We start from the raw sequence: 21,542 nt of genomic DNA on the forward strand, positions 1-21,542 counted from the left end.
TGCGTGCTATTGTACATACTGGCGTCGGCCTAGCATCGCAAGTTGCCTGCCGCGCCGTGAATGCACGTGTAGCAACAGAAAAAATGAGCCAGGGAGTGCAGACTCTCTACCACTTGTATTCGATACTTACCAAGATTCCAGAAGGTCTAACGATCGCCTGCCTCGGTAGCGCAGTAGGCAGCGCGTAAGTCTCATAATCTTAAGGTCGTGAGTTCGATCCTCACCCGGGGCATCTAATTTTCTGTGACTGAAGGTGGTGCTGTTGCTAGGGCGCCAACTTATTTCTTGTTTGTTATCCACAACGTTTCAACGCTTCAGCGGGAAAATGTTTACTTCCTGTTATTGCTACATACAGCTTCCCTATTCCTCTTCTCCCAGCAGAGCATGAAGCCAAAAGCATTGCTCTGCGACGTTTGAGGTGCGCGCCTTGCCAGTCAGTATGTGCAAAGATGCTCGCAAAGAGAGCGACAATGCGACAAGCGACCGTACGAACGGTCGAATGAAACGGCCGCATCCGGTGTGGTCTAGTGGCTAGGATACCTGGCTTTCACCCAGGAGGCCCGGGTTCGATTCCCGGTACCGGAACGGAATTTTTTCCACACGAATCGTGACAAGTTTGAGCTGTCCGAGCGGCCGTTTCCCGTCCTGCTCGCAATATAGCTACTGTTTCGTGACCGTCAGCAGAATATAGACTAGGGAAGCAGACACACGACGACCATAGGAATGGTGTATGGCTTCATGCCACCTGATTCCAGCGTAGGGCTGAGCAACTGCATCTGCCGAGGCCCGTTAGCTCAGTTGGTTAGAGCGTCGTGCTAATAACGCGAAGGTCGTGGGTTCGATCCCCCCACGGGCCACTTCTCTTTTACTACTGCGAAAAGGCAGCGCCGATTTCAGCTGGCGAGTGTGATGACCAAATGATCATCACCCTGCGTGGAAGTTGACAGAGGATCCGAACCCGACTCGTCGGGAAGCACTACAGCATTCACTCGGCAATGGCCATAATATCTTGAATACACTGGTTAGAGAAAATGAAAGAAAATGTCCGATTGCCGATGCGTAACAACTTTGGCCCTTGTCAGTACTTGGGCGGGTGAGCGCATGGGAACACAGGGCACTATTGGCAGTTTTACTTCCTATTTTTGTTTCTCCTTTGTTTTCGGAGCTACAGCCCGATTCGGCCAGGGAGACGCCACCGTGAAATGAAGGGGGCGTGCTGTGTGTCCATCGCCTCGCCTCGCCTCTCCTTACCTCTCTCAGTCGTTTCTCGTGCTTGTCGTTTTGATATAGGCCGATTTGAGAGCGTCAGCTCTCGCGTCAGCTGAGACAAGTCGAGACAAGTCGAGACACACTAAGGGCTGGTATGCAGCGAGTAAGAGGGCGAAAAAACAATAGTTTAAGAGCGCGTGGCAAAAGTACTCATACGCGAAATTAAAAGCCTGCTGCGGTGGCCGGGAATCGAACCCGGATCAACTGCTTGGAAGGCAACTATGCTGACCATTACACCACGACCGCACAAGCGAGCGCCCCGCCACCGCGCTGAGTCGGCTTCCCGCCTGTCGGCAGCGGCCGAAGGTGATCGTACCCGGCAGGCGCATTTCGAGGCAGGCTAGGGGAGCACATCCAGACGCATTCGGACAGCGTATCCGCGCACATTTCGCATCCTTTGGCAAGAGTCGGCGCCGGCGACGCAAGAGTACGCAGAGGACCGCGTTCTGGCGGCATCTTTAAGCAGTGCAGTGCAGGATTCAGCGTCTGCAGCATCTTCTCCACAGAATGCTACGGCGCTTGACGGCAGTCCCACTTTCCCTTGAGACATCTGCTCGGGAAGCAGCGTGAAGGTACCGCTGGCCCGAGCATCGGTGGTTCAGTGGTAGAATGCTCGCCTGCCACGCGGGCGGCCCGGGTTCGATTCCCGGCCGATGCATCATTTTGTTTTTTCTCCGGTAGGGGTGCTGCGTGTCTTTCGCACTCGAACTGCGTGAGCCATGAGAATGAACCGCGGGATTCCGTATGGAAAGAACCAATCATGCAGCGCGGACGACTGCTCGTTTGGACTCCTGCGTGCTATTGTACATACTGGCGTCGGCCTAGCATCGCAAGTTGCCTGCCGCGCCGTGAATGCACGTGTAGCAACAGAAAAAATGAGCCAGGGAGTGCAGACTCTCTACCACTTGTATTCGATACTTACCAAGATTCCAGAAGGTCTAACGATCGCCTGCCTCGGTAGCGCAGTAGGCAGCGCGTAAGTCTCATAATCTTAAGGTCGTGAGTTCGATCCTCACCCGGGGCATCTAATTTTCTGTGACTGAAGGTGGTGCTGTTGCTAGGGCGCCAACTTATTTCTTGTTTGTTATCCACAACGTTTCAACGCTTCAGCGGGAAAATGTTTACTTCCTGTTATTGCTACATACAGCTTCCCTATTCCTCTTCTCCCAGCAGAGCATGAAGCCAAAAGCATTGCTCTGCGACGTTTGAGGTGCGCGCCTTGCCAGTCAGTATGTGCAAAGATGCTCGCAAAGAGAGCGACAATGCGACAAGCGACCGTACGAACGGTCGAATGAAACGGCCGCATCCGGTGTGGTCTAGTGGCTAGGATACCTGGCTTTCACCCAGGAGGCCCGGGTTCGATTCCCGGTACCGGAACGGAATTTTTTCCACACGAATCGTGACAAGTTTGAGCTGTCCGAGCGGCCGTTTCCCGTCCTGCTCGCAATATAGCTACTGTTTCGTGACCGTCAGCAGAATATAGACTAGGGAAGCAGACACACGACGACCATAGGAATGGTGTATGGCTTCATGCCACCTGATTCCAGCGTAGGGCTGAGCAACTGCATCTGCCGAGGCCCGTTAGCTCAGTTGGTTAGAGCGTCGTGCTAATAACGCGAAGGTCGTGGGTTCGATCCCCCCACGGGCCACTTCTCTTTTACTACTGCGAAAAGGCAGCGCCGATTTCAGCTGGCGAGTGTGATGACCAAATGATCATCACCCTGCGTGGAAGTTGACAGAGGATCCGAACCCGACTCGTCGGGAAGCACTACAGCATTCACTCGGCAATGGCCATAATATCTTGAATACACTGGTTAGAGAAAATGAAAGAAAATGTCCGATTGCCGATGCGTAACAACTTTGGCCCTTGTCAGTACTTGGGCGGGTGAGCGCATGGGAACACAGGGCACTATTGGCAGTTTTACTTCCTATTTTTGTTTCTCCTTTGTTTTCGGAGCTACAGCCCGATTCGGCCAGGGAGACGCCACCGTGAAATGAAGGGGGCGTGCTGTGTGTCCATCGCCTCGCCTCGCCTCTCCTTACCTCTCTCAGTCGTTTCTCGTGCTTGTCGTTTTGATATAGGCCGATTTGAGAGCGTCAGCTCTCGCGTCAGCTGAGACAAGTCGAGACAAGTCGAGACACACTAAGGGCTGGTATGCAGCGAGTAAGAGGGCGAAAAAACAATAGTTTAAGAGCGCGTGGCAAAAGTACTCATACGCGAAATTAAAAGCCTGCTGCGGTGGCCGGGAATCGAACCCGGATCAACTGCTTGGAAGGCAACTATGCTGACCATTACACCACGACCGCACAAGCGAGCGCCCCGCCACCGCGCTGAGTCGGCTTCCCGCCTGTCGGCAGCGGCCGAAGGTGATCGTACCCGGCAGGCGCATTTCGAGGCAGGCTAGGGGAGCACATCCAGACGCATTCGGACAGCGTATCCGCGCACATTTCGCATCCTTTGGCAAGAGTCGGCGCCGGCGACGCAAGAGTACGCAGAGGACCGCGTTCTGGCGGCATCTTTAAGCAGTGCAGTGCAGGATTCAGCGTCTGCAGCATCTTCTCCACAGAATGCTACGGCGCTTGACGGCAGTCCCACTTTCCCTTGAGACATCTGCTCGGGAAGCAGCGTGAAGGTACCGCTGGCCCGAGCATCGGTGGTTCAGTGGTAGAATGCTCGCCTGCCACGCGGGCGGCCCGGGTTCGATTCCCGGCCGATGCATCATTTTGTTTTTTCTCCGGTAGGGGTGCTGCGTGTCTTTCGCACTCGAACTGCGTGAGCCATGAGAATGAACCGCGGGATTCCGTATGGAAAGAACCAATCATGCAGCGCGGACGACTGCTCGTTTGGACTCCTGCGTGCTATTGTACATACTGGCGTCGGCCTAGCATCGCAAGTTGCCTGCCGCGCCGTGAATGCACGTGTAGCAACAGAAAAAATGAGCCAGGGAGTGCAGACTCTCTACCACTTGTATTCGATACTTACCAAGATTCCAGAAGGTCTAACGATCGCCTGCCTCGGTAGCGCAGTAGGCAGCGCGTAAGTCTCATAATCTTAAGGTCGTGAGTTCGATCCTCACCCGGGGCATCTAATTTTCTGTGACTGAAGGTGGTGCTGTTGCTAGGGCGCCAACTTATTTCTTGTTTGTTATCCACAACGTTTCAACGCTTCAGCGGGAAAATGTTTACTTCCTGTTATTGCTACATACAGCTTCCCTATTCCTCTTCTCCCAGCAGAGCATGAAGCCAAAAGCATTGCTCTGCGACGTTTGAGGTGCGCGCCTTGCCAGTCAGTATGTGCAAAGATGCTCGCAAAGAGAGCGACAATGCGACAAGCGACCGTACGAACGGTCGAATGAAACGGCCGCATCCGGTGTGGTCTAGTGGCTAGGATACCTGGCTTTCACCCAGGAGGCCCGGGTTCGATTCCCGGTACCGGAACGGAATTTTTTCCACACGAATCGTGACAAGTTTGAGCTGTCCGAGCGGCCGTTTCCCGTCCTGCTCGCAATATAGCTACTGTTTCGTGACCGTCAGCAGAATATAGACTAGGGAAGCAGACACACGACGACCATAGGAATGGTGTATGGCTTCATGCCACCTGATTCCAGCGTAGGGCTGAGCAACTGCATCTGCCGAGGCCCGTTAGCTCAGTTGGTTAGAGCGTCGTGCTAATAACGCGAAGGTCGTGGGTTCGATCCCCCCACGGGCCACTTCTCTTTTACTACTGCGAAAAGGCAGCGCCGATTTCAGCTGGCGAGTGTGATGACCAAATGATCATCACCCTGCGTGGAAGTTGACAGAGGATCCGAACCCGACTCGTCGGGAAGCACTACAGCATTCACTCGGCAATGGCCATAATATCTTGAATACACTGGTTAGAGAAAATGAAAGAAAATGTCCGATTGCCGATGCGTAACAACTTTGGCCCTTGTCAGTACTTGGGCGGGTGAGCGCATGGGAACACAGGGCACTATTGGCAGTTTTACTTCCTATTTTTGTTTCTCCTTTGTTTTCGGAGCTACAGCCCGATTCGGCCAGGGAGACGCCACCGTGAAATGAAGGGGGCGTGCTGTGTGTCCATCGCCTCGCCTCGCCTCTCCTTACCTCTCTCAGTCGTTTCTCGTGCTTGTCGTTTTGATATAGGCCGATTTGAGAGCGTCAGCTCTCGCGTCAGCTGAGCAAAGTCGAGACAAGTCGAGACACACTAAGGGCTGGTATGCAGCGAGTAAGAGGGCGAAAAAACAATAGTTTAAGAGCGCGTGGCAAAAGTACTCATACGCGAAATTAAAAGCCTGCTGCGGTGGCCGGGAATCGAACCCGGATCAACTGCTTGGAAGGCAACTATGCTGACCATTACACCACGACCGCACAAGCGAGCGCCCCGCCACCGCGCTGAGTCGGCTTCCCGCCTGTCGGCAGCGGCCGAAGGTGATCGTACCCGGCAGGCGCATTTCGAGGCAGGCTAGGGGAGCACATCCAGACGCATTCGGACAGCGTATCCGCGCACATCGCGCGGAGCAGCGGAGCGGTTGCGGCTTTGTTTACATCGCGGGGCGGCGCTCAGCGAGTGTTTCGAGGTCCACGTGTTCAAGTTTCTTCAACGTGAGTACCATGTCGACAGTTACTAGGGCAAACACTGCGCAGTTTGTGTTCGATCGAAATGCTTTGCGGCCCACCGCTTTTGAAATCCACGAATTTATATTCGAAGATTTGAAAATCCCGGAAGATCTAGTGGACACTTTTCAGTTGGATTTCGCGCAGTATTCGCTATTTTTGAAGTTCTTTTCCGGCGACATCTGTGAAAAATTTGTTGAAAAATTTGGCGGAGTGCGTAAATTTAGGCATGTCGATGGCACAGTCAGTGATGTGCAGATCGTGCCCTCTGGTTATGGTGTTAGAACGGTTCGAGTATTTAATGTGCCCCCTGAATGCGGCAATGATTTGATTGCTCGTGCTCTCACTCAGTACGGCGTTGTCTTGTCGGTAGTGAACGAAAAGTGGTCTAGTGCGTACCGGTACCAGGTTAATAGTGGAGTACGTAGTGTCCGCATTGACCTGAAGAAACACATTCCATCCTACGTAATGATTGCGGGCTGTAGGGCTCAAGTGACTTATATCGGCCAGCCACCCACATGCTCAATTTGTCATTCCACTGAGCATTTACGTGTTGATTGTCCCCGTAGACGACCCGTGCAGCTCCCGCGTAGTGACGCTGCGGCTACTGGTGGCCACTTTGTGCCACTACTGAGTGAAATAGTAGCGGGCACTGTATCACAACCCCGCCCTGCCGACCCTATTCGTGCTGAGGATGTACCAAGTGAGGTGAATGTTACTGCAGACGCACCACAGGATCGAATGGAGGACGCTCCCATTTTGTCCTCGGCTGTGGTAGAATCGGATGCAGTTGCTAAGGAGGTCCCAGATGTTTCGGATCATACACCAGTTGCTATTTCGGAAGAGATGGACACCTCCTTACCACCGCCTCCGCCGCCTGAAGAGGTTCCCCTGGCACCGAGGAAAGGGCGTACAAAGAAAAATAAAAATAAGGGTACTAGGAGTCAGCAGTCAGATGATTTGCCGTGCACCCCTGTATCAGAGAGTGGCAGTGAGAGTGAAGTTCAGACATCGTGCCCCCCTGCCTCTGACAGCCCTGCGCGCCAGGAGCGTATAAGGGAACAAACTGCACATCTCAAGGTGTTCTTAAATACGGCACGCGAACAGGGTGCGCATGCTGCGAAGCGCAAAAGCGAGCAAAGTAGCGAGCAGCTGCCGCAGCGCACGCGCAGGCATTCGGCGACGTCGGCCGCCGGTACAGCAACAACACAGGCGGACGAGGCCACGTACACAGACACCGCTGGTGGTCGCGCCCAACCGACCGACCGACCAACGGAGACGCCCTGGTGGAAGCAGGAGGAGGACGACCCAGGATCCCATTAGCGGCTTTCGGCGGACCTGCTGTAATTCGTGCCCCGTTTACTTGCGACGTTATGTTACGCTGTTCCTGCACGCTGACAGTAATTTTCTGCACAGTATTGTCCACGAGTTACATAATGGGTTGCAGTGCTTCTTGACAGTTCTATTGGTGTGTTTGAGACGCTGCATCTGCGTCTTCCGTTTCTCATTTTTCTTGCTAATACTTGAGTGTTTGTGTTTTAAATGGCCGCCGCTCGTCAACATCTAAAGATCTTGTCAGTTTTATCACTCAATGTAAATCGCATCATAGCTGCGCATAAAATAGCAAGTTTTATAGACTTTTTAACTTTGGGAGGCTATGACGTTGCATTGCTCCAGGAAGTTACTGTTAAGCGCTTCAATAATGTCCCTGGTTATGATGTCATCTATAACATTAACGTTGAAGGTACTTGTGGCACCGCTGTTCTTTATAAAACTGTATTGCAACCAACTAACGTTCAATTTTTACCGAATGGCCGCTTACTTACGTGTACGATCCAGGATGTCACATTTATTAATATATACGCGCCGAGTGGCACTGATCATAAACGTGCACGTTCTGTTTTCTTTAATCAAGATGTGGTTCCGTTCTTTGCGTCGACCCGCAATGTAGTAGTTGGCGGCGATTTTAACTGTGTTACTGCCGCAGCCGATCAATTTCCCACGGCTACCATGTGCCCGGAACTTTCCCAACTAATTGTGACAAATGACTTGATCGATGTTTGGCGTCATTTTCATCCTGCCACGACGCAATACACACATTTTTATGCGAACGGTGCCAGCAGAATTGATCGCATTTATGTGTCGCGGCCGCTTCAAACCTATCTTCAGAGGGTTGCGGTACATCCCGTCGCTTTTAGCGATCACTGCGGTGTTGTGTGTGACGTGCAATTACTGGCAAATAGGCAGGCGCCACCTTCCCGTGTTTGGAAACTCAATACCCGTCATCTCTCTGACGCCGGTTTACGTTGCGAAATTCAGAACGTGTGGCAGTTCTGTTCTGAAAAACGGGGAAGTTATGCCTCAGTCTTACAATGGTGGGTCGACTTAGCCAAACCGCAGTTGCGCAGTGTTGCGATGCGGTATGCAAGGGAGGCGTCATTTTGGGAGAGGCGCACCATTGCCTTTTATCAACAGTGCCTCCAAGATGCGCTTGATGCACCCGTGGCGCCAGATCAAAACTTACGCGCACGTTTGAATAGAATTAAAAGCAAGATACTCCAGCATCACCTCCACAAGGCACAAGGTGTTCTGATCAGGAGCCGACCGCAGTGTGAGACCATTGACGAGGTGCCAACGCTTTACCACTTGGCACGCGAGAAACGGTTGGCGCGGAGGAAAGACATTACCACCCTCATCACGGACACTGGTGCTCGTCTCACGGCGAAGCATGAGATCGTTCCCCACGTCACCGACCACTTTAAGAGATTGTTCGGACGGACAGCTGCCGATGATGTCGCACGTTCCTTTCTGTTAGATGAATTGGATACCGTCATCTCCGAATCTGACCGTCAGTCACTGGATGAGATGTTGTCACTGGACGATGTGAAAGACGTGTTGCGTTCGTGCCGTCGAGGGAAGTCTCCAGGTCCAGATGGCCTTCCCATCGAATTTTACCTGGCTTATTGGGATATTTTCGGTGAGACATTGACGATCATGATAAATGAAATTGTTCGTGGTGCTGCTGTCCCTTCGAAGTTCGTTGCAGGGCGTATTATATTAATTCCGAAGACACCGACAGCATGCCGTGTTGAGGCATTACGCCCTATCACACTTTTAAATGCAGACTATAAACTGGCGGCACGATGCCTCGCAACGAAACTCAATGTGGTCATGGACAAGATAATCAGTCCCTTTCAGTCGTGTGGTGTGCAACGCCGTAGCATTTTTCACGCTGCGGCTTCATACCGAGACGTGGTCGCGTACGCAGCCATTAATGACCTGTCCGCTGGCATTCTCTCCATCGATTTTGCCAATGCATTCGACCGTATCGGGCACGATTATCTTCTGTCCGTCATGACAAAACTGGGGTTCGGCGGCCACTTTCTCGATGCTATACGGAATCTTTTAACATCGGCGACGTCAGTAATTGTCATCAATGGTTGGCAGTCGCCGCCCATTCCTATTACAAGATCCGTCAGACAGGGCTGTCCTTTATCAATGCTCCTATTTGTCATTGCGCTCGACCCGTTTTTGCGCGCAGTCGGTCGAATCATTGAAGGTGTCCAGGTCTGTCACGTCTCTCTCAAATGTGCTGCCTATGCTGACGACGTGGGACTTTTCATGGGGCGGGCAGATGACTTGGACAGATTTCGCGATGTTTTGATACTGTACGAACGTGCCTCTGGCGCCGTTCTGAATACGCGGAAAACTGTATTGGTACCACTGGGTCGGCGGGGACTGTCTGCTGAACGGGACTGGTTCCGTGTTGTGCGCACCCACAAAATTTTAGGACTCGACATTGTAGCGTGCCCACAAAAAATGCAAGTTTTAAACTGGAGGCGAATTCTTGGCACTGTGAAGGCCCTATGTCGCAGCCACTCAGGTCGCCGACTCAACTTACATCAACGTGTGGCTGTCGTTAACACATTCATCTTATCGAACGCGTGGTACATCGCCCAACTGCTTAGTGTTCCGAAGCCGATCGGGAGGGCGATTTCGCAGGCGGTCTACTGGCTCCTGTGGCGGCATGAAATTTTTAAAGTCAAGGCTTCGACCTGTGTCATCGACAGGCAGCTGGGCGGCCTCGGTTTCACCGACGTTCCACGCAAATGCGGCGCGCTGCTCGTCCACCGGACAGCCACCCTGCAGTCCGACAACCCGGCAGGAACCACCGCGGCACTCCTGGAGCTCTACCGCCCACACTCTGAAGCGGCGCCCGTCTCTCTCGCGGCCATTCCGTATAAGATGTCCTACATACGGGAGTACTTTTTAACGAGGAGCTACGCTCTGTCAACGGCTACCGACAGACACAGGACCGCCCGCGGACTCTACGTTGCCCTGACTGGACAACCTCCGCGTCATAAACTGGTGTTCCGGAACCCCACAGTGGAATGGGTGAACGTGTGGGCAAACATCAACAACCCGGTGTTGCCGTCGGACGTGAGTGCGCTCTGGTTTAAGATCGTCAACAACACACTAGCGACGAACCAGCGGCTTGCCGACATTCATCTCCTTCCCTCTGCCAACTGTGGTAGATGTGGTGCTGTGGACACACGGGAACATCGTTTTGAGTGTGCATCGGTGTCGACGGTATGGCGGCTGTGTCAACGAATGGTCGCCCACATTAATAGAACGCCTCCTCACCTTGTGACTGTTCGTCGTGTGATAGTGCCTAACTTCAAAGCTTTCCCGCGGACGAAAAATAACGCCACTGTCTGGATCTTAGGACATACGATTTATGCCCTTATCGATATGGCCGTCACTGATACTGTGATTTACCTGGATTATTTGTGGGCCCAGTATATGACACTGAAGGATTGCGTTCAATTTCGCGAACTGTTTGCGAATTTTTTGAAGGCGGCCTTGGATTATGGCTATGAAATGGAACTGCGGCAACCACCTTGAACTGAGATTTACTGAGCTGACGCGTTCCACCTTTAATTTCTTTTTCCTTCTTTTATTTGTTTTAGTTGTGTTATGGTTGGTGACTTGTGCCACAACCTCACTACAGGTCGTCCTGGTTTTATCTCCAAGAGAGGAGTGTCCTTTTAATTTTGAGGAATTTTATTTTGTTTACAAGACTTCATGGGTATTTTAGAAGATACAGTCTCTTAATTTCTGTTCCCGGACTGTCGTGATTTCATTTTATTACTTTCCTGTGATTTCTGTTTCTTTCGTGTGATGCACACATCGACATAAACTCTCATGTTGTGCGTTTGTGCTGCGTTGACACCTGTTTTGTAACAACTCTCTGCTACATCGGAGTGTCTGACGTTAGTCAGGAGGGAGAATATTTTCCTTTTAAGCGGAATATGATTTTAGTTGCACTACGCGCAGAAGAGTTGAACCAGCGGAGGAAAGAAGACCGTCCACGAATTCCGCGATAAAATTACTCTTAGTTCCTCATTTTTCTGTGGAAGAAGACACCACACCATCTGAGCAGGAGATGATTTTGTTTTAAGTTATTCCTCTGTTCCACGAAGTTCGACAGTCCAGCAAATATAGCGATGAAGCTCGCCGAAGAAGGCATATTTTGGTGAGAGTAAGGAGGGCTATAAGGGGAGTTGGGAGGCCCTAAAAAAATAAAAAAAAAAAAAAAAAAAAAAAAAAAAATAAAAAAAAAAAAAAAAAAAAAAAAAAAACAAAAAAACAAAAAAAAAGAAAAAAAAAAAAAAAAAAAAAAATAAAAAAAAAAAAAAAAAAAGTGGTAGAATGCTCGCCTGCCACGCGGGCGGCCCGGGTTCGATTCCCGGCCGATGCATCATTTTGTTTTTTCTCCGGTAGGGGTGCTGCGTGTCTTTCGCACTCGAACTGCGTGAGCCATGAGAATGAACCGCGGGATTCCGTATGGAAAGAACCAATCATGCAGCGCGGACGACTGCTCGTTTGGACTCCTGCGTGCTATTGTACATACTGGCGTCGGCCTAGCATCGCAAGTTGCCTGTCGCGCCGTGAATGCACGTGTAGCAACAGAAAAAATGAGCCAGGGAGTGCAGACTCTCTACCACTTGTATTCGATACTTACCAAGATTCCAGAAGGTCTAACGATCGCCTGCCTCGGTAGCGCAGTAGGCAGCGCGTAAGTCTCATAATCTTAAGGTCGTGAGTTCGATCACCCGGGGCATCTAATTTTCTGTGACTGAAGGTGGTGCTGTTGCTAGGGCGCCAACTTATTTCTTGTTTGTTATCCACAACGTTTCAACGCTTCAGCGGGAAAATGTTTACTTCCTGTTATTGCTACATACAGCTTCCCTATTCCTCTTCTCCCAGCAGAGCATGAAGCCAAAAGCATTGCTCTGCGACGTTTGAGGTGCGCGCCTTGCCAGTCAGTATGTGCAAAGATGCTCGCAAAGAGAGCGACAATGCGACAAGCGACCGTACGAACGGTCGAATGAAACGGCCGCATCCGGTGTGGTCTAGTGGCTAGGATACCTGGCTTTCACCCAGGAGGCCCGGGTTCGATTCACGGTACCGGAACGGAATTTTTTCCACACGAATCGTGACAAGTTTGAGCTGTCCGAGCGGCCGTTTCCCGTCCTGCTCGCAATATAGCTACTGTTTCGTGACCGTCAGCAGAATATAGACTAGGGAAGCAGACACACGACGACCATAGGAATGGTGTATGGCTTCATGCCACCTGATTCCAGCGTAGGGCTGAGCAACTGCATCTGCCGAGGCCCGTTAGCTCAGTTGGTTAGAGCGTCGTGCTAATAACGCGAAGGTCGTGGGTTCGATCCCCCCACGGGCCACTTCTCTTTTACTACTGCGAAAAGGCAGCGCCGATTTCAGCTGGCGAGTGTGATGACCAAATGATCATCACCCTGCGTGGAAGTTGACAGAGGATCCGAACCCGACTCGTCGGGAAGCACTACAGCATTCACTCGGCAATGGCCATAATATCTTGAATACACTGGTTAGAGAACATGAAAGAAAATGTCCGATTGCCGATGCGTAACAACTTTGGCCCTTGTCAGTACTTGGGCGGGTGAGCGCATGGGAACACAGGGCACTATTGGCAGTTTTACTTCCTATTTTTGTTTCTCCTTTGTTTTCGGAGCTACAGCCCGATTCGGTCAGGGAGACGCCACCGTGAAATGAAGGGGGCGTGCTGTGTGTCCATCGCCTCGCCTCGCCTCTCCTTACCTCTCTCAGTCGTTTCTCGTGCTTGTCGTTTTGATATAGGCCGATTTGAGAGCGTCAGCTCTCGCGTCAGCTGAGCAAAGTCGAGACAAGTCGAGACACACTAAGGGCTGGTATGCAGCGAGTAAGAGGGCGAAAAAACAATAGTTTAAGAGCGCGTGGCAAAAGTACTCATACGCGAAATTAAAAGCCTGCTGCGGTGGCCGGGAATCGAACCCGGATCAACTGCTTGGAAGGCAACTATGCTGACCATTACACCACGACCGCACAAGCGAGCGCCCCGCCACCGCGCTGAGTCGGCTTCCCGCCTGTCGGCAGCGGCCGAAGGTGATCGTACCCGGCAGGCGCATTTCGAGGCAGGCTAGGGGAGCACATCCAGACGCATTCGGACAGCGTATCCGCGCACATTTCGCATCCTTTGGCAAGAGTCGGCGCCGGCGACGCAAGAGTACGCAGAGGACCGCGTTCTGGCGGCATCTTTAAGCAGTGCAGTGCAGGATTCAGCGTCTGCAGCATCTTCTCCACAGAATGCTACGGCGCTTGACGGCAGTCCCACTTTCCCTTGAGACATCTGCTCGGGAAGCAGCGTGAAGGTACCGCTGGCCCGAGCATCGGTGGTTCAGTGGTAGAATGCTCGCTTGCCACGCGGGCGGCCCGGGTTCGATTCCCGGCCGATGCATCATTTTGTTTTTTCTCCGGTAGGGGTGCTGCGTGTCTTTCGCACTCGAACTGCGTGAGCCATGAGAATGAACCGCGGGATTCCGTATGGAAAGAACCAATCATGCAGCGCGGACGACTGCTCGTTTGGACTCCTGCGTGCTATTGTACATACTGGCGTCGGCCTAGCATCGCAAGTTGCCTGCCGCGCCGTGAATGCACGTGTAGCAACAGAAAAAATGAGCCAGGGAGTGCAGACTCTCTACCACTTGTATTCGATACTTACCAAGATTCCAGAAGGTCTAACGATCGCCTGCCTCGGTAGCGCAGTAGGCAGCGCGTAAGTCTCATAATCTTAAGGTCGTGAGTTCGATCCTCACCCGGGGCATCTAATTTTCTGTGACTGAAGGTGGTGCTGTTGCTAGGGCGCCAACTTATTTCTTGTTTGTTATCCACAACGTTTCAACGCTTCAGCGGGAAAATGTTTACTTCCTGTTATTGCTACATACAGCTTCCCTATTCCTCTTCTCCCAGCAGAGCATGAAGCCAAAAGCATTGCTCTGCGACGTTTGAGGTGCGCGCCTTGCCAGTCAGTATGTGCAAAGATGCTCGCAAAGAGAGCGACAATGCGACAAGCGACCGTACGAACGGTCGAATGAAACGGCCGCATCCGGTGTGGTCTAGTGGCTAGGATACCTGGCTTTCACCCAGGAGGCCCGGGTTCGATTCCCGGTACCGGAACGGAATTTTTTCCACACGAATCGTGACAAGTTTGAGCTGTCCGAGCGGCCGTTTCCCGTCCTGCTCGCAATATAGCTACTGTTTCGTGACCGTCAGCAGAATATAGACTAGGGAAGCAGACACACGACGACCATAGGAATGGTGTATGGCTTCATGCCACCTGATTCCAGCGTAGGGCTGAGCAACTGCATCTGCCGAGGCCCGTTAGCTCAGTTGGTTAGAGCGTCGTGCTAATAACGCGAAGGTCGTGGGTTCGATCCCCCCACGGGCCACTTCTCTTTTACTACTGCGAAAAGGCAGCGCCGATTTCAGCTGGCGAGTGTGATGACCAAATGATCATCACCCTGCGTGGAAGTTGACAGAGGATCCGAACCCGACTCGTCGGGAAGCACTACAGCATTCACTCGGCAATGGCCATAATATCTTGAATACACTGGTTAGAGAAAATGAAAGAAAATGTCCGATTGCCGATGCGTAACAACTTTGGCCCTTGTCAGTACTTGGGCGGGTGAGCGCATGGGAACACAGGGCACTATTGGCAGTTTTACTTCCTATTTTTGTTTCTCCTTTGTTTTCGGAGCTACAGCCCGATTCGGCCAGGGAGACGCCACCGTGAAATGAAGGGGGCGTGCTGTGTGTCCATCGCCTCGCCTCGCCTCTCCTTACCTCTCTCAGTCGTTTCTCGTGCTTGTCGTTTTGATATAGGCCGATTTGAGAGCGTCAGCTCTCGCGTCAGCTGAGCAAAGTCGAGACAAGTCGAGACACACTAAGGGCTGGTATGCAGCGAGTAAGAGGGCGAAAAAACAATAGTTTAAGAGCGCGTGGCAAAAGTACTCATACGCGAAATTAAAAGCCTGCTGCGGTGGCCGGGAATCGAACCCGGATCAACTGCTTGGAAGGCAACTATGCTGACCATTACACCACGACCGCACAAGCGAGCGCCCCGCCACCGCGCTGAGTCGGCTTCCCGCCTGTCGGCAGCGGCCGAAGGTGATCGTACCCGGCAGGCGCATTTCGAGGCAGGCTAGGGGAGCACATCCAGACGCATTCGGACAGCGTATCCGCGCACATTTCGCATCCTTTGGCAAGAGTCGGCGCCGGCGACGCAAGAGTACGCAGAGGACCGCGTTCTGGCGGCATCTTTAAGCAGTGCAGTGCAGGATTCAGCGTCTGCAGCATCTTCTCCACAGAATGCTACGGCGCTTGACGGCAGTCCCACTTTCCCTTGAGACATCTGCTCGGAAAGCAGCGTGAAGGTACCGCTGGCCCGAGCATCGGTGGTTCAGTGGTAGAATGCTCGCCTGCCACGCGGGCGGCCCGGGTTCGATTCCCGGCCGATGCATCATTTTGTTTTTTCTCCGGTAGGGGTGCTGCGTGTCTTTCGCACTCGAACTGCGTGAGCCATGAGAATGAACCGCGGGATTCCGTATGGAAAGAACCAATCATGCAGCGCGGACGACTGCTCGTTTGGACTCCTGCGTGCTATTGTACATACTGGCGTCGGCCTAGCATCGCAAGTTGCTTGCCGCGCCGTGAATGCACGTGTAGCAACAGAAAAAATGAGCCAGGGAGTGCAGACTCTCTACCACTTGTATTCGATACTTACCAAGATTCCAGAAGGTCTAACGATCGCCTGCCTCGGTAGCGCAGTAGGCAGCGCGTAAGTCTCATAATCTTAAGGTCGTGAGTTCGATCCTCACCCGGGGCATCTAATTTTCTGTGACTGAAGGTGGTGCTGTTGCTAGGGCGCCAACTTATTTCTTGTTTGTTATCCACAACGTTTCAACGCTTCAGCGGGAAAATGTTTACTTCCTGTTATTGCTACATACAGCTTCCCTATTCCTCTTCTCCCAGCAGAGCATGAAGCCAAAAGCATTGCTCTGCGACGTTTGAGGTGCGCGCCTTGCCAGTCAGTATGTGCAAAGATGCTCGCAAAGAGAGCGACAATGCGACAAGCGACCGTACGAACGGTCGAATGAAACGGCCGCATCCGGTGTGGTCTAGTGGCTAGGATACCTGGCTTTCACCCAGGAGGCCCGGGTTCGATTCACGGTACCGGAACGGAATTTTTTCCACACGAATCGTGACAAGTTTGAGCTGTCCGAGCGGCCGTTTCCCGTCCTGCTCGCAATATAGCTACTGTTTCGTGACCGTCAGCAGAATATAGACTAGGGAAGCAGACACACGACGACCATAGGAATGGTGTATGGCTTCATGCCACCTGATTCCAGCGTAGGGCTGAGCAACTGCATCTGCCGAGGCCCGTTAGCTCAGTTGGTTAGAGCGTCGTGCTAATAACGCGAAGGTCGTGGGTTCGATCCCCCCACGGGCCACTTCTCTTTTACTACTGCGAAAAGGCAGCGCCGATTTCAGCTGGCGAGTGTGATGACCAAATGATCATCACCCTGCGTGGAAGTTGACAGAGGATCCGAACCCGACTCGTCGGGAAGCACTACAGCATTCACTCGGCAATGGCCATAATATCTTGAATACACTGGTTAGAGAAAATGAAAGAAAATGTCCGATTGCCGATGCGTAACAACTTTGGCCCTTGTCAGTACTTGGGCGGGTGAGCGCATGGGAACACAGGGCACTATTGGCAGTTTTACTTCCTATTTTTGTTTCTCCTTTGTTTTCGGAGCTACAGCCCGATTCGGCCAGGGAGACGCCACCGTGAAATGAAGGGGGCGTGCTGTGTGTCCATCGCCTCGCCTCGCCTCTCCTTACCTCTCTCAGTCGTTTCTCGTGCTTGTCGTTTTGATATAGGCCGATTTGAGAGCGTCAGCTCTCGCGTCAGCTGAGCAAAGTCGAGACAAGTCGAGACACACTAAGGGCTGGTATGCAGCGAGTAAGAGGGCGAAAAAACAATAGTTTAAGAGCGCGTGGCAAAAGTACTCATACGCGAAATTAAAAGCCTGCTGCGGTGGCCGGGAATCGAACCCGGATCAACTGCTTGGAAGGCAACTATGCTGACCATTACACCACGACCGCACAAGCGAGCGCCCCGCCACCGCGCTGAGTCGGCTTCCCGCCTGTCGGCAGCGGCCGAAGGTGATCGTACCCGGCAGGCGCATTTCGAGGCAGGCTAGGGGAGCACATCCAGACGCATTCGGACAGCGTATCCGCGCACATTTCGCATCCTTTGGCAAGAGTCGGCGCCGGCGACGCAAGAGTACGCAGAGGACCGCGTTCTGGCGGCATCTTTAAGCAGTGCAGTGCAGGATTCAGCGTCTGCAGCATCTTCTCCACAGAATGCTACGGCGCTTGACGGCAGTCCCACTTTCCCTTGAGACATCTGCTCGGAAAGCAGCGTGAAGGTACCGCTGGCCCGAGCATCGGTGGTTCAGTGGTAGAATGCTCGCCTGCCACGCGGGCGGCCCGGGTTCGATTCCCGGCCGATGCATCATTTTGTTTTTTCTCCGGTAGGGGTGCTGCGTGTCTTTCGCACTCGAACTGCGTGAGCCATGAGAATGAACCGCGGGATTCCGTATGGAAAGAACCAATCATGCAGCGCGGACGACTGCTCGTTTGGACTCCTGCGTGCTATTGTACATACTGGCGTCGGCCTAGCATCGCAAGTTGCTTGCCGCGCCGTGAATGCACGTGTAGCAACAGAAAAAATGAGCCAGGGAGTGCAGACTCTCTACCACTTGTATTCGATACTTACCAAGATTCCAGAAGGTCTAACGATCGCCTGCCTCGGTAGCGCAGTAGGCAGCGCGTAAGTCTCATAATCTTAAGGTCGTGAGTTCGATCCTCACCCGGGGCATCTAATTTTCTGTGACTGAAGGTGGTGCTGTTGCTAGGGCGCCAACTTATTTCTTGTTTGTTATCCACAACGTTTCAACGCTTCAGCGGGAAAATGTTTACTTCCTGTTATTGCTACATACAGCTTCCCTATTCCTCTTCTCCCAGCAGAGCATGAAGCCAAAAGCATTGCTCTGCGACGTTTGAGGTGCGCGCCTTGCCAGTCAGTATGTGCAAAGATGCTCGCAAAGAGAGCGACAATGCGACAAGCGACCGTACGAACGGTCGAATGAAACGGCCGCATCCGGTGTGGTCTAGTGGCTAGGATACCTGGCTTTCACCCAGGAGGCCCGGGTTCGATTCCCGGTACCGGAACGGAATTTTTTCCACACGAATCGTGACAAGTTTGAGCTGTCCGAGCGGCCGTTTCCCGTCCTGCTCGCAATATAGCTACTGTTTCGTGACCGTCAGCAGAATATAGACTAGGGAAGCAGACACACGACGACCATAGGAATGGTGTATGGCTTCATGCCACCTGATTCCAGCGTAGGGCTGAGCAACTGCATCTGCCGAGGCCCGTTAGCTCAGTTGGTTAGAGCGTCGTGCTAATAACGCGAAGGTCGTGGGTTCGATCCCCCCACGGGCCACTTCTCTTTTACTACTGCGAAAAGGCAGCGCCGATTTCAGCTGGCGAGTGTGATGACCAAATGATCATCACCCTGCGTGGAAGTTGACAGAGGATCCGAACCCGACTCGTCGGGAAGCACTACAGCATTCACTCGGCAATGGCCATAATATCTTGAATACACTGGTTAGAGAAAATGAAAGAAAATGTCCGATTGCCGATGCGTAACAACTTTGGCCCTTGTCAGTACTTGGGCGGGTGAGCGCATGGGAACACAGGGCACTATTGGCAGTTTTACTTCCTATTTTTGTTTCTCCTTTGTTTTCGGAGCTACAGCCCGATTCGGCCAGGGAGACGCCACCGTGAAATGAAGGGGGCGTGCTGTGTGTCCATCGCCTCGCCTCGCCTCTCCTTACCTCTCTCAGTCGTTTCTCGTGCTTGTCGTTTTGATATAGGCCGATTTGAGAGCGTCAGCTCTCGCGTCAGCTGAGCAAAGTCGAGACAAGTCGAGACACACTAAGGGCTGGTATGCAGCGAGTAAGAGGGCGAAAAAACAATAGTTTAAGAGCGCGTGGCAAAAGTACTCATACGCGAAATTAAAAGCCTGCTGCGGTGGCCGGGAATCGAACCCGGATCAACTGCTTGGAAGGCAACTATGCTGACCATTACACCACGACCGCACAAGCGAGCGCCCCGCCACCGCGCTGAGTCGGCTTCCCGCCTGTCGGCAGCGGCCGAAGGTGATCGTACCCGGCAGGCGCATTTCGAGGCAGGCTAGGGGAGCACATCCAGACGCATTCGGACAGCGTATCCGCGCACATTTCGCATCCTTTGGCAAGAGTCGGCGCCGGCGACGCAAGAGTACGCAGAGGACCGCGTTCTGGCGGCATCTTTAAGCAGTGCAGTGCAGGATTCAGCGTCTGCAGCATCTTCTCCACAGAATGCTACGGCGCTTGACGGCAGTCCCACTTTCCCTTGAGACATCTGCTCGGAAAGCAGCGTGAAGGTACCGCTGGCCCGAGCATCGGTGGTTCAGTGGTAGAATGCTCGCCTGCCACGCGGGCGGCCCGGGTTCGATTCCCGGCCGATGCATCATTTTGTTTTTTCTCCGGTAGGGGTGCTGCGTGTCTTTCGCACTCGAACTGCGTGAGCCATGAGAATGAACCGCGGGATTCCGTATGGAAAGAACCAATCATGCAGCGCGGACGACTGCTCGTTTGGACTCCTGCGTGCTATTGTACATACTGGCGTCGGCCTAGCATCGCAAGTTGCTTGCCGCGCCGTGAATGCACGTGTAGCAACAGAAAAAATGAGCCAGGGAGTGCAGACTCTCTACCACTTGTATTCGATACTTACCAAGATTCCAGAAGGTCTAACGATCGCCTGCCTCGGTAGCGCAGTAGGCAGCGCGTAAGTCTCATAATCTTAAGGTCGTGAGTTCGATCCTCACCCGGGGCATCTAATTTTCTGTGACTGAAGGTGGTGCTGTTGCTAGGGCGCCAACTTATTTCTTGTTTGTTATCCACAACGTTTCAACGCTTCAGCGGGAAAATGTTTACTTCCTGTTATTGCTACATACAGCTTCCCTATTCCTCTTCTCCCAGCAGAGCATGAAGCCAAAAGCATTGCTCTGCGACGTTTGAGGTGCGCGCCTTGCCAGTCAGTATGTGCAAAGATGCTCGCAAAGAGAGCGACAATGCGACAAGCGACCGTACGAACGGTCGAATGAAACGGCCGCATCCGGTGTGGTCTAGTGGCTAGGATACCTGGCTTTCACCCAGGAGGCCCGGGTTCGATTCACGGTACCGGAACGGAATTTTTTCCACACGAATCGTGACAAGTTTGAGCTGTCCGAGCGGCCGTTTCCCGTCCTGCTCGCAATATAGCTACTGTTTCGTGACCGTCAGCAGAATATAGACTAGGGAAGCAGACACACGACGACCATAGGAATGGTGTATGGCTTCATGCCACCTGATTCCAGCGTAGGGCTGAGCAACTGCATCTGCCGAGGCCCGTTAGCTCAGTTGGTTAGAGCGTCGTGCTAATAACGCGAAGGTCGTGGGTTCGATCCCCCCACGGGCCACTTCTCTTTTACTACTGCGAAAAGGCAGCGCCGATTTCAGCTGGCGAGTGTGATGACCAAATGATCATCACCCTGCGTGGAAGTTGACAGAGGATCCGAACCCGACTCGTCGGGAAGCACTACAGCATTCACTCGGCAATGGCCATAATATCTTGAATACACTGGTTAGAGAAAATGAAAGAAAATGTCCGATTGCCGATGCGTAACAACTTTGGCCCTTGTCAGTACTTGGGCGGGTGAGCGCATGGGAACACAGGGCACTATTGGCAGTTTTACTTCCTATTTTTGTTTCTCCTTTGTTTTCGGAGCTACAGCCCGATTCGGCCAGGGAGACGCCACCGTGAAATGAAGGGGGCGTGCTGTGTGTCCATCGCCTCGCCTCGCCTCTCCTTACCTCTCTCAGTCGTTTCTCGTGCTTGTCGTTTTGATATAGGCCGATTTGAGAGCGTCAGCTCTCGCGTCAGCTGAGCAAAGTCGAGACAAGTCGAGACACACTAAGGGCTGGTATGCAGCGAGTAAGAGGGCGAAAAAACAATAGTTTAAGAGCGCGTGGCAAAAGTACTCATACGCGAAATTAAAAGCCTGCTGCGGTGGCCGGGAATCGAACCCGGATCAACTGCTTGGAAGGCAACTATGCTGACCATTACACCACGACCGCACAAGCGA

General features: G+C 52.7%; 37 non-coding genes across 37 annotated transcripts; 29 read left to right on the forward strand and 8 right to left on the reverse strand.

Annotated features, from left to right (window-relative positions):
* Window positions 1–159: 159 nt before the first annotated feature.
* Window positions 160–232, forward strand: Trnam-cau (transfer RNA methionine (anticodon CAU)). The gene has a single exon. It is a non-coding gene; the product is annotated as a tRNA-Met (tRNA).
* Window positions 233–513: 281 nt separating this feature from the next.
* Window positions 514–585, forward strand: Trnae-uuc (transfer RNA glutamic acid (anticodon UUC)). Its single transcript has one exon. It is a non-coding gene; the product is annotated as a tRNA-Glu (tRNA).
* Window positions 586–783: 198 nt separating this feature from the next.
* Trnai-aau (transfer RNA isoleucine (anticodon AAU)) lies at window positions 784–857 on the forward strand. Its single transcript has one exon. It is a non-coding gene; the product is annotated as a tRNA-Ile (tRNA).
* Window positions 858–1,443: 586 nt separating this feature from the next.
* Trnag-ucc (transfer RNA glycine (anticodon UCC)) lies at window positions 1,444–1,515 on the reverse strand. The gene has a single exon. It is a non-coding gene; the product is annotated as a tRNA-Gly (tRNA).
* Window positions 1,516–1,856: 341 nt separating this feature from the next.
* On the forward strand, window positions 1,857–1,927 carry Trnag-gcc (transfer RNA glycine (anticodon GCC)). Its single transcript has one exon. It is a non-coding gene; the product is annotated as a tRNA-Gly (tRNA).
* A 293-nt stretch (window positions 1,928–2,220) lies between these two features.
* On the forward strand, window positions 2,221–2,293 carry Trnam-cau (transfer RNA methionine (anticodon CAU)). The gene has a single exon. It is a non-coding gene; the product is annotated as a tRNA-Met (tRNA).
* Window positions 2,294–2,574: 281 nt separating this feature from the next.
* Window positions 2,575–2,646, forward strand: Trnae-uuc (transfer RNA glutamic acid (anticodon UUC)). The gene has a single exon. It is a non-coding gene; the product is annotated as a tRNA-Glu (tRNA).
* Window positions 2,647–2,844: 198 nt separating this feature from the next.
* Trnai-aau (transfer RNA isoleucine (anticodon AAU)) lies at window positions 2,845–2,918 on the forward strand. Its single transcript has one exon. It is a non-coding gene; the product is annotated as a tRNA-Ile (tRNA).
* A 586-nt stretch (window positions 2,919–3,504) lies between these two features.
* On the reverse strand, window positions 3,505–3,576 carry Trnag-ucc (transfer RNA glycine (anticodon UCC)). Its single transcript has one exon. It is a non-coding gene; the product is annotated as a tRNA-Gly (tRNA).
* Window positions 3,577–3,917: 341 nt separating this feature from the next.
* Trnag-gcc (transfer RNA glycine (anticodon GCC)) lies at window positions 3,918–3,988 on the forward strand. The gene has a single exon. It is a non-coding gene; the product is annotated as a tRNA-Gly (tRNA).
* Window positions 3,989–4,281: 293 nt separating this feature from the next.
* Trnam-cau (transfer RNA methionine (anticodon CAU)) lies at window positions 4,282–4,354 on the forward strand. The gene has a single exon. It is a non-coding gene; the product is annotated as a tRNA-Met (tRNA).
* A 281-nt stretch (window positions 4,355–4,635) lies between these two features.
* Trnae-uuc (transfer RNA glutamic acid (anticodon UUC)) lies at window positions 4,636–4,707 on the forward strand. Its single transcript has one exon. It is a non-coding gene; the product is annotated as a tRNA-Glu (tRNA).
* Window positions 4,708–4,905: 198 nt separating this feature from the next.
* Trnai-aau (transfer RNA isoleucine (anticodon AAU)) lies at window positions 4,906–4,979 on the forward strand. Its single transcript has one exon. It is a non-coding gene; the product is annotated as a tRNA-Ile (tRNA).
* A 586-nt stretch (window positions 4,980–5,565) lies between these two features.
* Window positions 5,566–5,637, reverse strand: Trnag-ucc (transfer RNA glycine (anticodon UCC)). Its single transcript has one exon. It is a non-coding gene; the product is annotated as a tRNA-Gly (tRNA).
* Window positions 5,638–12,288: 6,651 nt separating this feature from the next.
* On the forward strand, window positions 12,289–12,360 carry Trnae-uuc (transfer RNA glutamic acid (anticodon UUC)). Its single transcript has one exon. It is a non-coding gene; the product is annotated as a tRNA-Glu (tRNA).
* Window positions 12,361–12,558: 198 nt separating this feature from the next.
* On the forward strand, window positions 12,559–12,632 carry Trnai-aau (transfer RNA isoleucine (anticodon AAU)). The gene has a single exon. It is a non-coding gene; the product is annotated as a tRNA-Ile (tRNA).
* Window positions 12,633–13,218: 586 nt separating this feature from the next.
* Window positions 13,219–13,290, reverse strand: Trnag-ucc (transfer RNA glycine (anticodon UCC)). Its single transcript has one exon. It is a non-coding gene; the product is annotated as a tRNA-Gly (tRNA).
* Window positions 13,291–13,631: 341 nt separating this feature from the next.
* Window positions 13,632–13,702, forward strand: Trnag-gcc (transfer RNA glycine (anticodon GCC)). The gene has a single exon. It is a non-coding gene; the product is annotated as a tRNA-Gly (tRNA).
* A 293-nt stretch (window positions 13,703–13,995) lies between these two features.
* On the forward strand, window positions 13,996–14,068 carry Trnam-cau (transfer RNA methionine (anticodon CAU)). The gene has a single exon. It is a non-coding gene; the product is annotated as a tRNA-Met (tRNA).
* A 281-nt stretch (window positions 14,069–14,349) lies between these two features.
* On the forward strand, window positions 14,350–14,421 carry Trnae-uuc (transfer RNA glutamic acid (anticodon UUC)). The gene has a single exon. It is a non-coding gene; the product is annotated as a tRNA-Glu (tRNA).
* Window positions 14,422–14,619: 198 nt separating this feature from the next.
* Window positions 14,620–14,693, forward strand: Trnai-aau (transfer RNA isoleucine (anticodon AAU)). The gene has a single exon. It is a non-coding gene; the product is annotated as a tRNA-Ile (tRNA).
* A 586-nt stretch (window positions 14,694–15,279) lies between these two features.
* On the reverse strand, window positions 15,280–15,351 carry Trnag-ucc (transfer RNA glycine (anticodon UCC)). Its single transcript has one exon. It is a non-coding gene; the product is annotated as a tRNA-Gly (tRNA).
* A 341-nt stretch (window positions 15,352–15,692) lies between these two features.
* On the forward strand, window positions 15,693–15,763 carry Trnag-gcc (transfer RNA glycine (anticodon GCC)). The gene has a single exon. It is a non-coding gene; the product is annotated as a tRNA-Gly (tRNA).
* A 293-nt stretch (window positions 15,764–16,056) lies between these two features.
* Window positions 16,057–16,129, forward strand: Trnam-cau (transfer RNA methionine (anticodon CAU)). The gene has a single exon. It is a non-coding gene; the product is annotated as a tRNA-Met (tRNA).
* Window positions 16,130–16,410: 281 nt separating this feature from the next.
* On the forward strand, window positions 16,411–16,482 carry Trnae-uuc (transfer RNA glutamic acid (anticodon UUC)). The gene has a single exon. It is a non-coding gene; the product is annotated as a tRNA-Glu (tRNA).
* A 198-nt stretch (window positions 16,483–16,680) lies between these two features.
* On the forward strand, window positions 16,681–16,754 carry Trnai-aau (transfer RNA isoleucine (anticodon AAU)). The gene has a single exon. It is a non-coding gene; the product is annotated as a tRNA-Ile (tRNA).
* Window positions 16,755–17,340: 586 nt separating this feature from the next.
* On the reverse strand, window positions 17,341–17,412 carry Trnag-ucc (transfer RNA glycine (anticodon UCC)). Its single transcript has one exon. It is a non-coding gene; the product is annotated as a tRNA-Gly (tRNA).
* Window positions 17,413–17,753: 341 nt separating this feature from the next.
* Trnag-gcc (transfer RNA glycine (anticodon GCC)) lies at window positions 17,754–17,824 on the forward strand. Its single transcript has one exon. It is a non-coding gene; the product is annotated as a tRNA-Gly (tRNA).
* A 293-nt stretch (window positions 17,825–18,117) lies between these two features.
* On the forward strand, window positions 18,118–18,190 carry Trnam-cau (transfer RNA methionine (anticodon CAU)). The gene has a single exon. It is a non-coding gene; the product is annotated as a tRNA-Met (tRNA).
* A 281-nt stretch (window positions 18,191–18,471) lies between these two features.
* Trnae-uuc (transfer RNA glutamic acid (anticodon UUC)) lies at window positions 18,472–18,543 on the forward strand. The gene has a single exon. It is a non-coding gene; the product is annotated as a tRNA-Glu (tRNA).
* A 198-nt stretch (window positions 18,544–18,741) lies between these two features.
* Window positions 18,742–18,815, forward strand: Trnai-aau (transfer RNA isoleucine (anticodon AAU)). Its single transcript has one exon. It is a non-coding gene; the product is annotated as a tRNA-Ile (tRNA).
* Window positions 18,816–19,401: 586 nt separating this feature from the next.
* Trnag-ucc (transfer RNA glycine (anticodon UCC)) lies at window positions 19,402–19,473 on the reverse strand. Its single transcript has one exon. It is a non-coding gene; the product is annotated as a tRNA-Gly (tRNA).
* A 341-nt stretch (window positions 19,474–19,814) lies between these two features.
* Window positions 19,815–19,885, forward strand: Trnag-gcc (transfer RNA glycine (anticodon GCC)). Its single transcript has one exon. It is a non-coding gene; the product is annotated as a tRNA-Gly (tRNA).
* Window positions 19,886–20,178: 293 nt separating this feature from the next.
* Window positions 20,179–20,251, forward strand: Trnam-cau (transfer RNA methionine (anticodon CAU)). Its single transcript has one exon. It is a non-coding gene; the product is annotated as a tRNA-Met (tRNA).
* A 281-nt stretch (window positions 20,252–20,532) lies between these two features.
* On the forward strand, window positions 20,533–20,604 carry Trnae-uuc (transfer RNA glutamic acid (anticodon UUC)). The gene has a single exon. It is a non-coding gene; the product is annotated as a tRNA-Glu (tRNA).
* Window positions 20,605–20,802: 198 nt separating this feature from the next.
* Window positions 20,803–20,876, forward strand: Trnai-aau (transfer RNA isoleucine (anticodon AAU)). Its single transcript has one exon. It is a non-coding gene; the product is annotated as a tRNA-Ile (tRNA).
* A 586-nt stretch (window positions 20,877–21,462) lies between these two features.
* Trnag-ucc (transfer RNA glycine (anticodon UCC)) lies at window positions 21,463–21,534 on the reverse strand. Its single transcript has one exon. It is a non-coding gene; the product is annotated as a tRNA-Gly (tRNA).
* Window positions 21,535–21,542: the final 8 nt, after the last annotated feature.

The sequence above is a fragment of the Schistocerca serialis genome, chromosome 2 (assembly GCF_023864345.2).
Source record: "Schistocerca serialis cubense isolate TAMUIC-IGC-003099 chromosome 2, iqSchSeri2.2, whole genome shotgun sequence".
Classification (NCBI taxonomy): domain Eukaryota; kingdom Metazoa; phylum Arthropoda; class Insecta; order Orthoptera; family Acrididae; genus Schistocerca; species Schistocerca serialis.